Consider the following 13557-nt stretch of genomic DNA (forward strand, 5'->3'; position numbering starts at 1 on the left):
GGCAAGTGTTCTCCCTCCAGTACTTCGCTATATCTGTCAGCATGTGAGTAGCAAACAACACCATTCACTGGTCCTGACACTCCATCACTTGAAAGATCTTCTCAATCTCCCTCGGTCAAGCCTTAGCACCCTCGGGATCATAACCTCCCTTGAAGGTAGGTGGGTCATTCCTCTGAAAGCGATCTAAACCATGGTATGCAACTGCTCCTCCATCACCTCCCTGATTAGCCATGACTTGCGCTAGGTTGTTTACAGCCTCGATAAGAAGTTGCTCACGTTCATTTCTTGCAGCCATCACTTCCTATGTCAAACAAGAAACAAAAACTTTGAGAAATGTATCAACATAATAGAGTAAGTATCTGAACATAACAAAACAAGGCACACAACAAGCACAACAACACATCAGAGTACACAAGGAAACATAAGAAGCTCATAACACACATGGACCAAAGGTTCAACCAGGCTCTAATACCACTTAATGTGACACCCTCTACCCCGCATACATATATGTAATAAAAGAAATATAAATGTGGAACTAATTAAAAGTTCATAAAACACATAGTATATAAAAACATTTTCAATGGTAAAAGGTTCACATTCACTTCTCAAGTATCAAAATAGAACTAGTCTAAATAAAGAAATCAAATTGTCTCAGCTCAAAACACAGTCGTCCAAGTTTATGAAAAGGAATTCAACTAATAGCAAAAATCATAAAACAACTACATTGTTCATGGAATTATAACATGTGAAATAAAAGCCTCATGTCCACAATTTAACATCTCACAACATGACAATCCACCATCACATGGTCATGTATATCTCACAAATGAGCACATGCTCAACTTGCCACTTATACTCAATGTCAATCACAATTTCATAATCCCAAAACGACATGTCATTATGTCTCATGTTCATTTATACATCTTCATAACATTCATAACAATATTCATAATGAACAACACACACATGTACATCAAATCTAACCATAATATTCTCAAACTCCAACACTTGAATAATTTTTGGAATCATACTATAACAAGACTACAATATTATAAACATCAAATATTAATATATAAAAATATATAGCTAAATCTATATATATATAACTAGCACACATCATACTTGATCATGAATTTCAAAGTAAGCTTTCGGTGCACCAATTCCAAATAATTATATGAACACTTTATCATACATTTATATATACATGTAACCAACATGAAACAAGACATAAGAGTAAACAATTCAAATATGTAAAAAAAAGTAGAAAGCGATATAGGACTCAAATATATAAAACAAATTATCAAAGTAAATATTTATATAGTAGCTAAAGTTGTCATTGAAAATAACTTTCCAAACTAACATTCATAATATGATATTATTAACATGAGTTAATCTCAAATATTTTAAAACACACACACACACGCACGCACGCATCCACACACACACACACGCAAGCACGCACATAAATACATGAGTTCATACACCACACAATCTACTAGGAATTTTCGGTCAATTCCAATTAAAACTATTTTGATCAATTCCAATCCCATATATGCCTAAACACATAATGTGATTAAAGTTTTAGTCAATTCAAATATCTAATAACCATTGCATCTATATTGAGAAATCTTATGACTTAATTCTTATTCCTATTTTTTAGTTTATTTTATTGATTATAAAAACATTCTTTTCTCTATTAAATAACAAATGGATAAATAAACCTCTTTTTATTTTCTAAAAACTCATATTTATTATTTATTCCAAACCTCTTTTTATTTAAATAAAAAACATTTATTTTAATTAAAAACTTTTAATTAATTTTTACAAAAAAAAGGATGTTACAACAAGTACATCTAGTCAAACTTAGTTTATTCTTTTTATCCAAAAGTAACCAAACCCAGCACATTATATCAGTATAACATAAGAAAAACCCTAGGTATAAAAGCTATTCTAATCGCCATAGGGTTTCATTTTAGGTCGCACAACTCTTCTTGCCTATCTCTTGTCTCTTCTCTTCAACTGTTGTAACAATAGTTTATGGCAAACCGAAAAAATTACTGGCTGAGTCGCGGACAATGTCGCTTTCTTTAAGACGTTTCATGGCACTGCCAAAAAATTGTGCAAGCATACTATCAACCACGAAGTCCCCAGGATAAAACAGCCCAGATCACTGTATAAGATTCCCACTGCACTGAGGGAACCTTTTCTAGAATTACACCCTCTTGTATGACTTGAAAAGTCACTCTAAAGCCACCCGAAAATATGACTTGAAAAGTCACTCTAACAGCCAACCGAAAATATGAATTAAAAAGTCACTATTATAGCCAACCGAAAATATGACTTAACCGAAAAATATGACTTAAAAAGTCACTCTTATAGCCAACAAAAAAATATGACTTAAAAAGTTACTCTTATAGACAACCAAAAATATGACTTTAAAAAGTCACTCTTATAGCCAACCAAAATTTCAGAGCGACAGAAAGAAAGAGAGAGAAGTTTGCCGGAAATGCATCGGCTGAAATATGGGAGGGAGAAAGAAAAGTTGAGGAAATGCTTCTCAACTGCGGCAAGGAAAAATGAAGAAATGAGCTTTCTATATATAGGGAGTGAAACATTATTCAAGTGTTTATCCTGAGCGATGTGGGACTTGAAGCCTTTTTTATTTTCTTTCTTTTTTTTTCAAACTTTCATCCTTTGTTCTAACAATCCCCCACTTGAAATTTGAAAAGAAGATTTTCAAGGATTTCATAAAATTGTGCATAAACAAAGGTGTCATACAACTTGAACCTTTGTATAGTGAGTAAGATTCAGATTTTACTAGAGTGACTCGAAGTCTTGAACTCTATCTCCGACATCAAACCGCACACAACCTTTTTATAGGTGTATTCTATAAAGCCCGTGCGTTAAAGGCCATGCATGTCTATCCCGGTATAGTGAATGCTCTAGAAATTTTTGCCCAAAATTTCATATGAAGTGGCCCCCACTTCAACATTCACATAGGTGAGTCTATCAAGAGTACTCCTGTAGCCTAGGTACTCCACTCAACGTAGAGTATAGATCTCATTAAGAATTATGAATTTTTTTCATAACTCATCCTCTTGTTACTTCAGGAATCATGTTGCTTTCACTTATAACAGCATGTTCATCTCATATCACTTCATAACTTGTTATTACCCATTGAAACTAGTTCTTGGGATCTCCAGTCATTTAGGTCGGGTTATCATCATGAATGATCATCGCAGTAAGGGCAATAGTCCCATTCTTTTAGAAGTGTTATGGACTTTCTCTCAAGCTAATCCTTTCATCAAAGGATCTGCTAAATTATCATTAGTGCGTACATGATCCACTCTAACAGCTCCTGTTGAGAGTAATTCTCTAACAGTGCTATGCTTACGACGTATATGTCGTTTCTTACCATTGTAATAACGGTTCTCAATTTTTGCAATAGCCGCGGTACTATCGCAATGGATCAACACAGCTGGTATCGGTCTTTCCCAAAAAGGAATCTCTACAAGTAAGCTTCTCAGCCAACTTGCTTCCTCACTAGCAGTTGCTAGTGCTATCATCTCAGATTCCATAGTGGACTGAGCTAAGATAGTCTGTTTCTTTGACTTCCAAGAAACAGCCCCACCAGCTATGCTAAATATATAGTCGCTGGTTGCTTTGGAATCATCTGAAAGAGTGTTCCAATCTGCATCGTTGTATCCTTCAAGTACAGCGGGAAACCTTTTATAATGTAATCCAAGGTTTATGGTTCTTTTAAGGTACCTCATTACCCTTTCAATAGCGTGCCAGTGCTCCATACTAGGTCTACTGGTAAACCTGCATAATAATCCCACAACATAGGCTATGTCGGGTCTAGTACAATCAGTGGCATACCTAAGGCTGCCAATGATACTTGCATACTCAGTTTGTCGTATACCTTCACCAGTGTTCTTAAACAATTTTACACTTGGATCATATGGTGTACTAGCAGGTTTACAGTCAAAGTATTCATATTTCTTTAAGATCTTCTCAATGAAGTGAGATTGATCCAGAGAAATTCCCTCTTTTGACCTAGTAATCTTAATACCAAGGATTACACTTGCTTCTCCGAGGTCTTTCATATCAAAGTTGTTACACAACAATGATTTCACATCGTTCACTACATGAATATTTGAACCAAATATGAGAAGGTCATCGACATATACACATATGATAGTGCAAATATTATTTACAGATTTGTAGTAAATGCATTTGTCACTTTTATTCACCTTAAACCCATTCGAGAGTATTAAGTTATCAAACTTTTCATACCACTGCTTAGGTGCTTGTTTTAGACCATACAAAGATTTATCTAACTTGCAGACTTTATCTTCTTGTCCATGAATCACAAACCCTTCAGGTTGTTCCATGTAGATTTCCTCTTCCAATTCACCATTTAAAAAAACAGTTTTAACATCCATTTGGTGTACCACTAGACTGTGAATAGAAGCAAGAGATATTAGCACCCGAATAGATGTTATTCTAGTGACTGGTGAAAAGGTGTTGAAGAAATCCACATTCTCTCTTTGCCTAAAACCCTTGGCTACAAGGCGAGCCTTGTATTTATCCACAGTACCATCAGGTTTTAGTTTCTTTTTCAAGATCCATTTACAACCAATTGGTTTGCAACCAGGAGGCAAGTCTACTAAATGCCATGTCTGGTTAGATTCTAAAGAATCCATCTCATCATTAATGGCTTCTTGCCACAAGCCAGCATCCAAAGAAGACAAAGCTTCTTGGAGGTTTGATGGATCCTCCTCTAATGTATAGGCCATATAATCAGGCCCATAATTTTTAGCAATTCTTGTTCTCTTACCTCTTCGAGGCTCTATATCTGGTTCTAGTTGTGCAAGATTTTCACTACTAATAGCAGGAAGATAACTGGATGAAGTACCCCCACTATCCCTTAATTTAAAAGGAAATTTATTTTCATAAAAATCAGCATCATTTGACTCTATGATCACTTTTGCGTTTAGGTCATAAAACCTATACGCTTTGCTATTAATAGCATAACCAATGAACACACATTCATAGGCTCTACTTGTAAGTTTAACCCTCTAAGGGTTTGGGATCCTTACATAGGCCAGACATCCCCAAGTTCTCAAATAAGACAAATTTGGTTGTCTTTTCTTTAATATCTCATAGGGAGATGTCTTGCTTTTTGATTTGGGGATTCTATTTAGCATATAACAAACAGTTAACAAAATTTCGCCCCACCAAAAAGATTTTGCACTAGAACTCAACATAGTAGCTACAACTAATTTTGTAAAAGTTTTGTTCTTTCTTTCAGCTTTACCGTTCATTTCAGGTGAATATGGAGCAGTTGTCTCATGTATGATTCCATGCAAATTATAAAACTCATTAAACAAACTGGAATCATACTCTGTGCCTCTATCACTTCGAAGTTTCTTAATTTTCTTATTGAATTGATTTTCAATTTTTGTTACAAATAACTTAAACATGTCAAGCGCTTCACTTTTATTTTTCATAAGATATACATATGTGTAATCAGAGCAATCATCAATAAAAGTGATAAAATATCGTTTTCCATTTCTGGTCAACGTTCCATCAAATTCACATATATCAGAATGTATTAAATCCAATGGCTCAGATTCTTTAACTACTGATTTATGTGATTTCTTAGTTATTTTAGATTGACTACAAAAAACACATTTTTCAAAGTGATTTGAAGATAGCTTTGGAATAAAACCTAATTTACTCATGTTTGATATGCAACGACTATTTATATGACAAAGTCTAGAATGCCAGATATTAAAATCACATAGCATGTAATCAGAAGGAGAAACTTTATTAATATCAAGATTCAATTTGAACATGCCATCAGTGGCGTACCCTTTCCCTACAAATACCCCATTCTTGGTCAAAGTAAATAAATCCACACCTATGGTCTGAGTAAACCCAGCCTTGTTTAAAAGAAAACCAGAAACCAGATTCTTTCTCATCTCTAGAGTATGCATCACATCTTTGAGAATCAAAGTCTTTCCAAAGGTAAACTTCAGTTCAACATCTCCAGTTCCAACAACAGTAGTGGTGTGTGAATCACCCAGCAACACTTTCTTATTTTCAACATTCGTGTATGTTTTAAACTTAGCACGATCATAGCAGACATGGCGGGAGGCGCCAGTGTCTACCCACCATTCATCTGATCCTCCAATCATATTGATCTCAGTTATCACAACTATGTATGACTCTTGAGCAATTTTTTGTATCTCATGGGATTGAGACTCTACTGATTTATCATCAGTCATTTGATACTTGAGGTAGCGGCTAACATCATACTTTTTAGTCCCAACTTCCTCAGTATCATACTTCTCTTCCAGAGCCAGCCAAACTAATTTGGCAGACTTATATGGGCTATAATAATCATAGAGATCATTAGCTAACCCATTCAGAATGAAATTCTTGCATAGGAAATCATTTTCATTCCAAAGAGCTAATTCCATAGTCTTTTTATCCTTCACTTCCTTCTCAACATCCTCAGGTACCACCGGAATATCAGTGTTCAAAACATAGGCAACTTTTCTCATAGAAAACATCATCTTTTGTTGCCAATGTTTGAAATGATACCCTTCAAACCTAAAAGGTTTGTTGAGGTCATTGTTGTTCGAGCCAATAATATCTACGGTAGCCATAGAAGAGCCGAATTTGTCTTAAAATTGTTGTAACAATAGTTTATGGCAAACCAAAAAAATTACTGGCTGAGTCGCGGACAATGTCGCTTTCTTTAAGACGTTTCGTGACACTGCCAAAAAATTGTGCAAGCAGACTATCAACCACGAAGTCCCCAGGATAAAACAGCCCAGATCATTGTATAAGATTCCCACTGCATTGAGGGAACCTTTTCTAGAATTACACCCTCTTGTATGACTTAAAAAGTCACTCTAAAGCCACCCGAAAATATGACTTGAAAAGTCACTCTAATAGCCAACCGAAAATATGACTTGAAAAGTCACTATTATAGCCAACCGAAAATATGACTTAAAAAGTCACTATTATAGCCAACCGAAAAATATGACTTAAAATGTCACTCTTATAGCCAACCAAAAAATATGACTTAAAAATTCACTCTTATAGCCAACCAAAAATATGACTTTAAAAAGTCACTCTTATAGCCAACCGAAATGTTAGAGCGACAGAAAGAAAGAGAGAGAAGTTTGCCGGAAATGCATCGGCTGAAATATGGGAGGGAGAAAGAAAAGTTGAGGAAATGCTTCTTAACTGGGACAAGGAAAAATGAAGAAATGAGCTTTCTATATATAGGGAGTGAAACATTATTCAAGTGTTTATCCTGAGCGATGTGGGACTTGAAGCCTTTTTTATTTTCTTTCTTTTTTTTCAAACTTTAATCCTTTGTTCTAACATCAAGTCTCTTCTTCTCTTTGTGGCTAACTACCTCGCCTTCTCACTCTCTTTTTTGCTTTCCTTAGCTTTAATCTTGATAACTAATTCTTTTCTTGTTTTCTTGGAGATTACCACCATTATGCAAGACAGAGGTCTATGCTAAAGATAACACGAGCGAAGCTTAGAAAATGGATGGACACTCACCTTGCTCAATGCTACCTACAATATATTTTAAATGCATCAAAACTTAATTGGTGCTTTTTGGTCTCCCCCTCACCATTAGAGAATTTGGGTATTTGTAGGAATTGAAATTTGGTATTTTGATGTGGATCTTGTTTGTTTTCATTCTATTTTTTACTTATGTAAAATTAACAACCCCAAACCCTCATCCTACAATATGTTTTATGTGTGTTGAATGATTTGTTAGAAGTTGAGAGGTGATCCGGAAGCCTAGGTACGTGTTCTACACATTGCTCTCCACAATAATGATTATGCATATAGTTTAGATTCATTATGTAAATTTTAATATCATTCATAGTGTTCATCTGTAATTTTTTTTAAATAACATTTTATTTCAAATAAAATTTCTTGGACTTTGACTAGTTAAAATGCTATATTGAACAAATACAAACCTTTGCTATTAAATAATGAATGGCCCATATTTTTAAAAAATTTATTAAAATTAGTATAATAGATAATAGTGTCAAGTTTGCCAAACACGCTAATTTTAATGCCGAATTTTTTCCACACAGATACATTTTTCGAAATCACCTTTTTCTCGTGTGTCTTCCCTACTCAGGTTTAAGATCCACTGTTAGAAGCTCCTAAATACTTGAAGTTGCCGCAAAAGAATTCCCTAATTCATTAGAGACACACTTGCTCGATTTTGAATTATATACAAGGAAACAAAATTTTTGCTTGCCTTTTAAGTATGAGGAACCCAATAACTCAGTTTATGTAAGTATACTAATATTGAATGCTAAGGCCCCATTTAATTCATTGAAATTTCTATTGATTGTCGAATTAAAAATGAAATTAATGTTATACATTGAAGATTTTAACTTGCAATTTTTATTCCCTTGACAGTGGTGGGTTATTGTTGATTTTAAGCAAATCATATCACGATGATGCATACTTTTATCATAAATAGATAATTTTGATGATATGAGATGCCTTTTGCTAGATTTTTCCTATCCCTTAATCTTGCTAGCACTAAATGAAAATAGGAGATTCTTTTATGCCTTTTGTCAACTTTATTTATTAAAAACTTTGCTTTTAATTTTTTGCAGGTCAGATTACTCATGATGCCACTGAAGCTAAATGTTGACGAACCTCTAGTCATTTGAAACAGAGCAAAATGTTGTTATTAGTGCTTGGATAAAGGCTAATGAGTAATTAGGTAAAAAAAATGGAACAAAACAACACCATATATTATCACTTTCATGTTCTCCTAATAGTGCACCCTTTTTATTGATATAAAATCTCATCATCAATATTATGGTGCATACTGATGGAATGGTAAAATTTAAACATGCTAGCTACTTTATTGTGCTAACTTATTCTTAGCACATGCACATTAAGCAATTAAGGGAAATAAATAAAAAATATATTTTTCACATGTAAATGTAACCAATTGTGTAATCATTTCTTTAGGCTTAAATATATTTTTGGAGTTTGTAATATATTGTTTTTTCTTTGTTTTGGTACTTATAAAATTATTTTTTAAAATGATCTTACTAATTTTTTTTTTTTACTTTGGTCCTTGTTATTTCATTTTAGGCCTTCTAAATATATCTATTTTTTTGGTTTCAGACCCTATAATATTTTATTCATTTTGAATTAGTTCTTTGGAAATTATAGGGTACAACTAAATTTTTACTTAATTAATATAGGCCACTAGTATTGATTAAATAATTTTGGTCTAAATGGTATTACAGGTCTTGTATTAGAAAGATGTAATACCAAGAAGAAGCATTTTGATCTTGAAATAGTTGATAATTTGACAATGGAATGCTATGGTGAGTAGGCTCTTACTTATTCCACCCTTCATTTACCATTTTTTTTGTATAGAAAGCCTTCCAAATTTAATAACTCTACTACATTCGCACTTTAGAGCTTTTTCATTTTTATGTATCACTTCTCCATTTAATTAGCATACAATGAATGTTTTGAAATATGGGACCTAACTACTAATTTCAAGTTTTTTCATTATATTTCTTCACCAATAATTGTCTAGATAGAGATTTATTTCTTATCTTGTATATTATAGTGCAAGTATGAATGTGAATTCTCAAATTGGGTAGAAATGAACAAGTTGAGCAATATATAAGTAAGAAAAACCCATAAACCTAATATCTTAAGGTTTTGGATTGAATATGATGTCAAGTTCTCTTGTTTGGTGTTCTCTTGGCCCATTGATGGAGTTATCCTTGGTGTTTTACTCCCCTTGTACTCTCTACAAGTAGTATTAGAGTTGATAGTTTGACTTGGTGACCGGCTCAAATGAGTATTGAGACATAGCGCAATTGGTGGTGGATTCATGCATGAAGATCCCTTGTATTGAAAATCTTCTTGGTGGTTGATTCATATAGGGAGGTTGAAAGTCTACCTAACAATGTGTATGTCAAGCGACATGTCTTGTTGATGTGAGCTAAAGGAGAGTATACCATGTGAAAGAGACTCACACTTGAGTAAGAGATTGTTAAAGTGTAAGTGTGAATGTGAAGTCCCACATTGGATAGAAATGAGCAAGTTGAGCAAAATAAAAGTGAGATAGACTCATAAAACTAGTGCTTTATGATTTTGGGTTGAATATGGTGTCAAGTTCACTTGAGTTGTGTGTTCACAGCAGAAAGTGACTAGAAAAAGGGGTTAAATAATGACACTTAATCAACTACGGCTTTTATGCAAAGTAAACAACACGTGGCTTCTAAAGTTTTATGATATATCATAATACCAACTTCAAGAAGCTTTGTTGAGAGCAAAGATTACCCTTTGCTACTATTTTGTATAAAATAGTTTTTTCAATAATAATCATACAAAAATACTTTCATATACTACATTAGAAGCTACTCATAAAATATCAGATTTATGGTAGGTTTAATCTAGTTTATCAGTTTAAAATGAGTAAGTGTATGCTTCTTGATATATAAAAATTGTTTGAGCTAGCTTAAAATAGTTTTATACAAAAGATATAACCATTTAAAACCAAGATGCTCAAGAAAAGGATTCATAAAATATAGTGATTAAAAGCAGTAACAAGGATAAAGCACACAGGGAAATTATCTTGGTACACCCCACCTGGGTTTCGTCCAATCCTTACAATTATAGGTTTCCCACTAACACAAGCACTAATCGAGTATTCTTTATTTTCTAAAGCCTACCCAAGCTCTTACACCTCAGTATTCTCTAAGTCTCTATAGGCTCCCCCGAGTATTCTTTCAATAAGCCTCTCTAGGCTTAACCTCAGTATTCTTTAAGACTCTACAGTCTATCTATCCAAGTATTCTTTCAGAAAGCCTCTCCAAGCTTTGAACCCTCCATAGCAATTGCTACTTAACCCTTACTGCAATAAGTTGTGGTCACGCTTAACCTTCAAAAGCAACAATCACTTGATTGCTCTTCTGAGTTTCCTTATCCTAAACAATTTCTATTTGAACCAGTACCTAATACATCTAACAAGGAAAAACTCATTAATAAGCTCCCCATGAGAATATGTTTACATACTCTTTGTGGCTAGATAGATTTGGCTATACAAATCAAGATAGTATGGGCTAAGGAAGTCAAGAATCAGAAGTTGATGAGCCTTTTGAATTATGACCTCTCTAAGTTGTTTCCTTCCTACCAAAGAACTCCACATGCACTTCAACGTCCTTATATAGACTTTCTAGGAGATGAAGTTGCACCATGTTACTAGTCATATATAGCTTTTCATATTTTCACTTTGACATGGAAAACTGCTTTTGGTTTCCTGCTTTTGAAGTTGGACAGGTTTCAGATTTGGGAAAGCAAGGTTATAGGCAAATGCTTCACATCTTGTTCTCCATGCTTCTTGTAAAGCACTTTAAGGCAAACCATTAGTAGCAAAAGTCTAAAAAACTTAAAGTTTACTTCTTAAAAGTTTGTTGTCATTAAAACATTCATCTCATAAAGGGTCCTTCCTCAACATAGATAATATGCTAAACCAGATTTGGAAACCACATGGGCTTTGGTGGTGGCCTTGACAATGATGCAGTGGGTTTCAATGGTAGCCCACAACATTTTCCTTTTTCATGACCTTTCCCTCCCCCTCACTACCTATGTTGTCCACCGCCTTAAAAATGTTGCCCCTTCTCAGTTTGAACCTCATCGTCATCGTACCCAGGTCCTGGTCTTTTGTAGATCTTCACCTTCAACTTCTGTTAAGGATTCATTTTTGGAATAGACGACAAAGATAAAAAAGAGGCATCAAGAACCAGCAACTATCCATAATGTTTACACATAATTTTATCAGTTGTAATATCAGATTGGGTACAATATAACTTATCCTTTTTTTAACTTTTGGAAGATAAACTATGTGCAACTCCCACCCTCTTTTCTCCTTTTTTTTGTGGATGCTTATAACTATATGCTTTGAAATTGTTTTAAATTGAATCATTGGTGGCTCATTTGCTGAAATTATTAATGGATTATGGACTAGGATCACTTTGTTATTAGACATTTGCTTAGCTTTTATGCTTGGTGGTGTGTGGCTCACCAGAAAGGTTTGCTTTCAATTTTTTCTACCACTCCCTTCTTTAATTCTTTTTATGTTTAATTCTTCATATAACATAAATTTAGTGTGTCTACATATATGTTAGATATATATTTAATTTTCTTAGTTAATTTGTAACTTCGACCTTACAAAAAGAGATTTCGTGAAAATAATGACAAGGGGTAAGACTCAAAAGGTGAAGAGCAAAAGCCACAGTCAAAGTGAGAAAGACAAGCTTTGTGGCTTACCTAGTGGAATTCTGCTACATATAATGTTATTCATGAACACATAAGATGTTGTTCTAAAAAAACATGTTGTCAACACAAAGAAAGGATTAGGGAAATTCCTCCCTAATCTTATGTTACATTCCATTAATTTCAACAACCATATTCATTTCTTTGAATTTTTTTTTGGATTATGCCTCGTCATGATGGAAATCATCATTCCTTGCATACATTTTATTTTCATCACCCTAATTATTTTAACTAGATATTATGACAAATCTCAAGGGCTATTTATGTGCCATAATATCCAACAATTGAGTCTATGTCTGATTCATCAATATTTCTTTGTCGGCTTCTATTTTTTGTTGTTGATCTTCAACATCTCTTAGTATTTCAATTTCATCCCATGATGCTAAAAGAATAAAAATACCCAAGTCTCTTTAACTTCCAGCGATTAAGTTTACATCTTGATAGTGTTACAATTTTGGCAGATGAAAATGATCATGCCAATCCTTTTTTCAAGTTGTAAGAGTTAAACACTCTATGCCTTGATGATCGTAAATAAATTTATTTGAATGCTTTTATCTTAGATAAATCAGAAACCCCAACATAACTAATGCAAAATTTGTCAGTTTGATCATGGAATATACTCACCATCAAAGAACTATGATATATACATCTAATCGAAGTTCTTTAACTTTTAATGTTGCTCTTTTTCAACCACTGTATGGGCTGGAAGGGGTGAATGTTAAGATTGAGGATTTTAGTTTTGTGATGTTGGGTCTATTTCATGATCAAATTGGTACGTGTTTCATTGGTTTATATTGAGGATTTATGTTCCATCTAAGACAAAAGCATTGGGAAAGAGTACTTTACTATCATTAATGCAGAGAGTGTTTAACTCTTACAATTTAAGAAAATGATTGGCATGATCATTTTCATTGGCCAAAATTGTAACACTACCAAGATGTAAACTTAATAATGCTGAAAGTTAAAGAGACTTGGGTATTTTTGTTTTTCTTTTAGCATCATATGGTGAAATTGAAATACTAAGAGATGTTGAAGATTAACAACAAAAAATAGAAGTCACCAAAGCAATATTGATGAATGAGACATAGATAATTGTTGGATATTATGGCACTTATATAGCCCATGATATTTTTCATAATATTTAGTTTAAAGTAATTAGGGCAATGGAAATCGAATGTATGCAGG

The sequence above is a fragment of the Glycine max genome, chromosome 17 (assembly GCF_000004515.6).
Source record: "Glycine max cultivar Williams 82 chromosome 17, Glycine_max_v4.0, whole genome shotgun sequence".
Taxonomy (NCBI): Eukaryota; Viridiplantae; Streptophyta; class Magnoliopsida; order Fabales; family Fabaceae; genus Glycine; species Glycine max.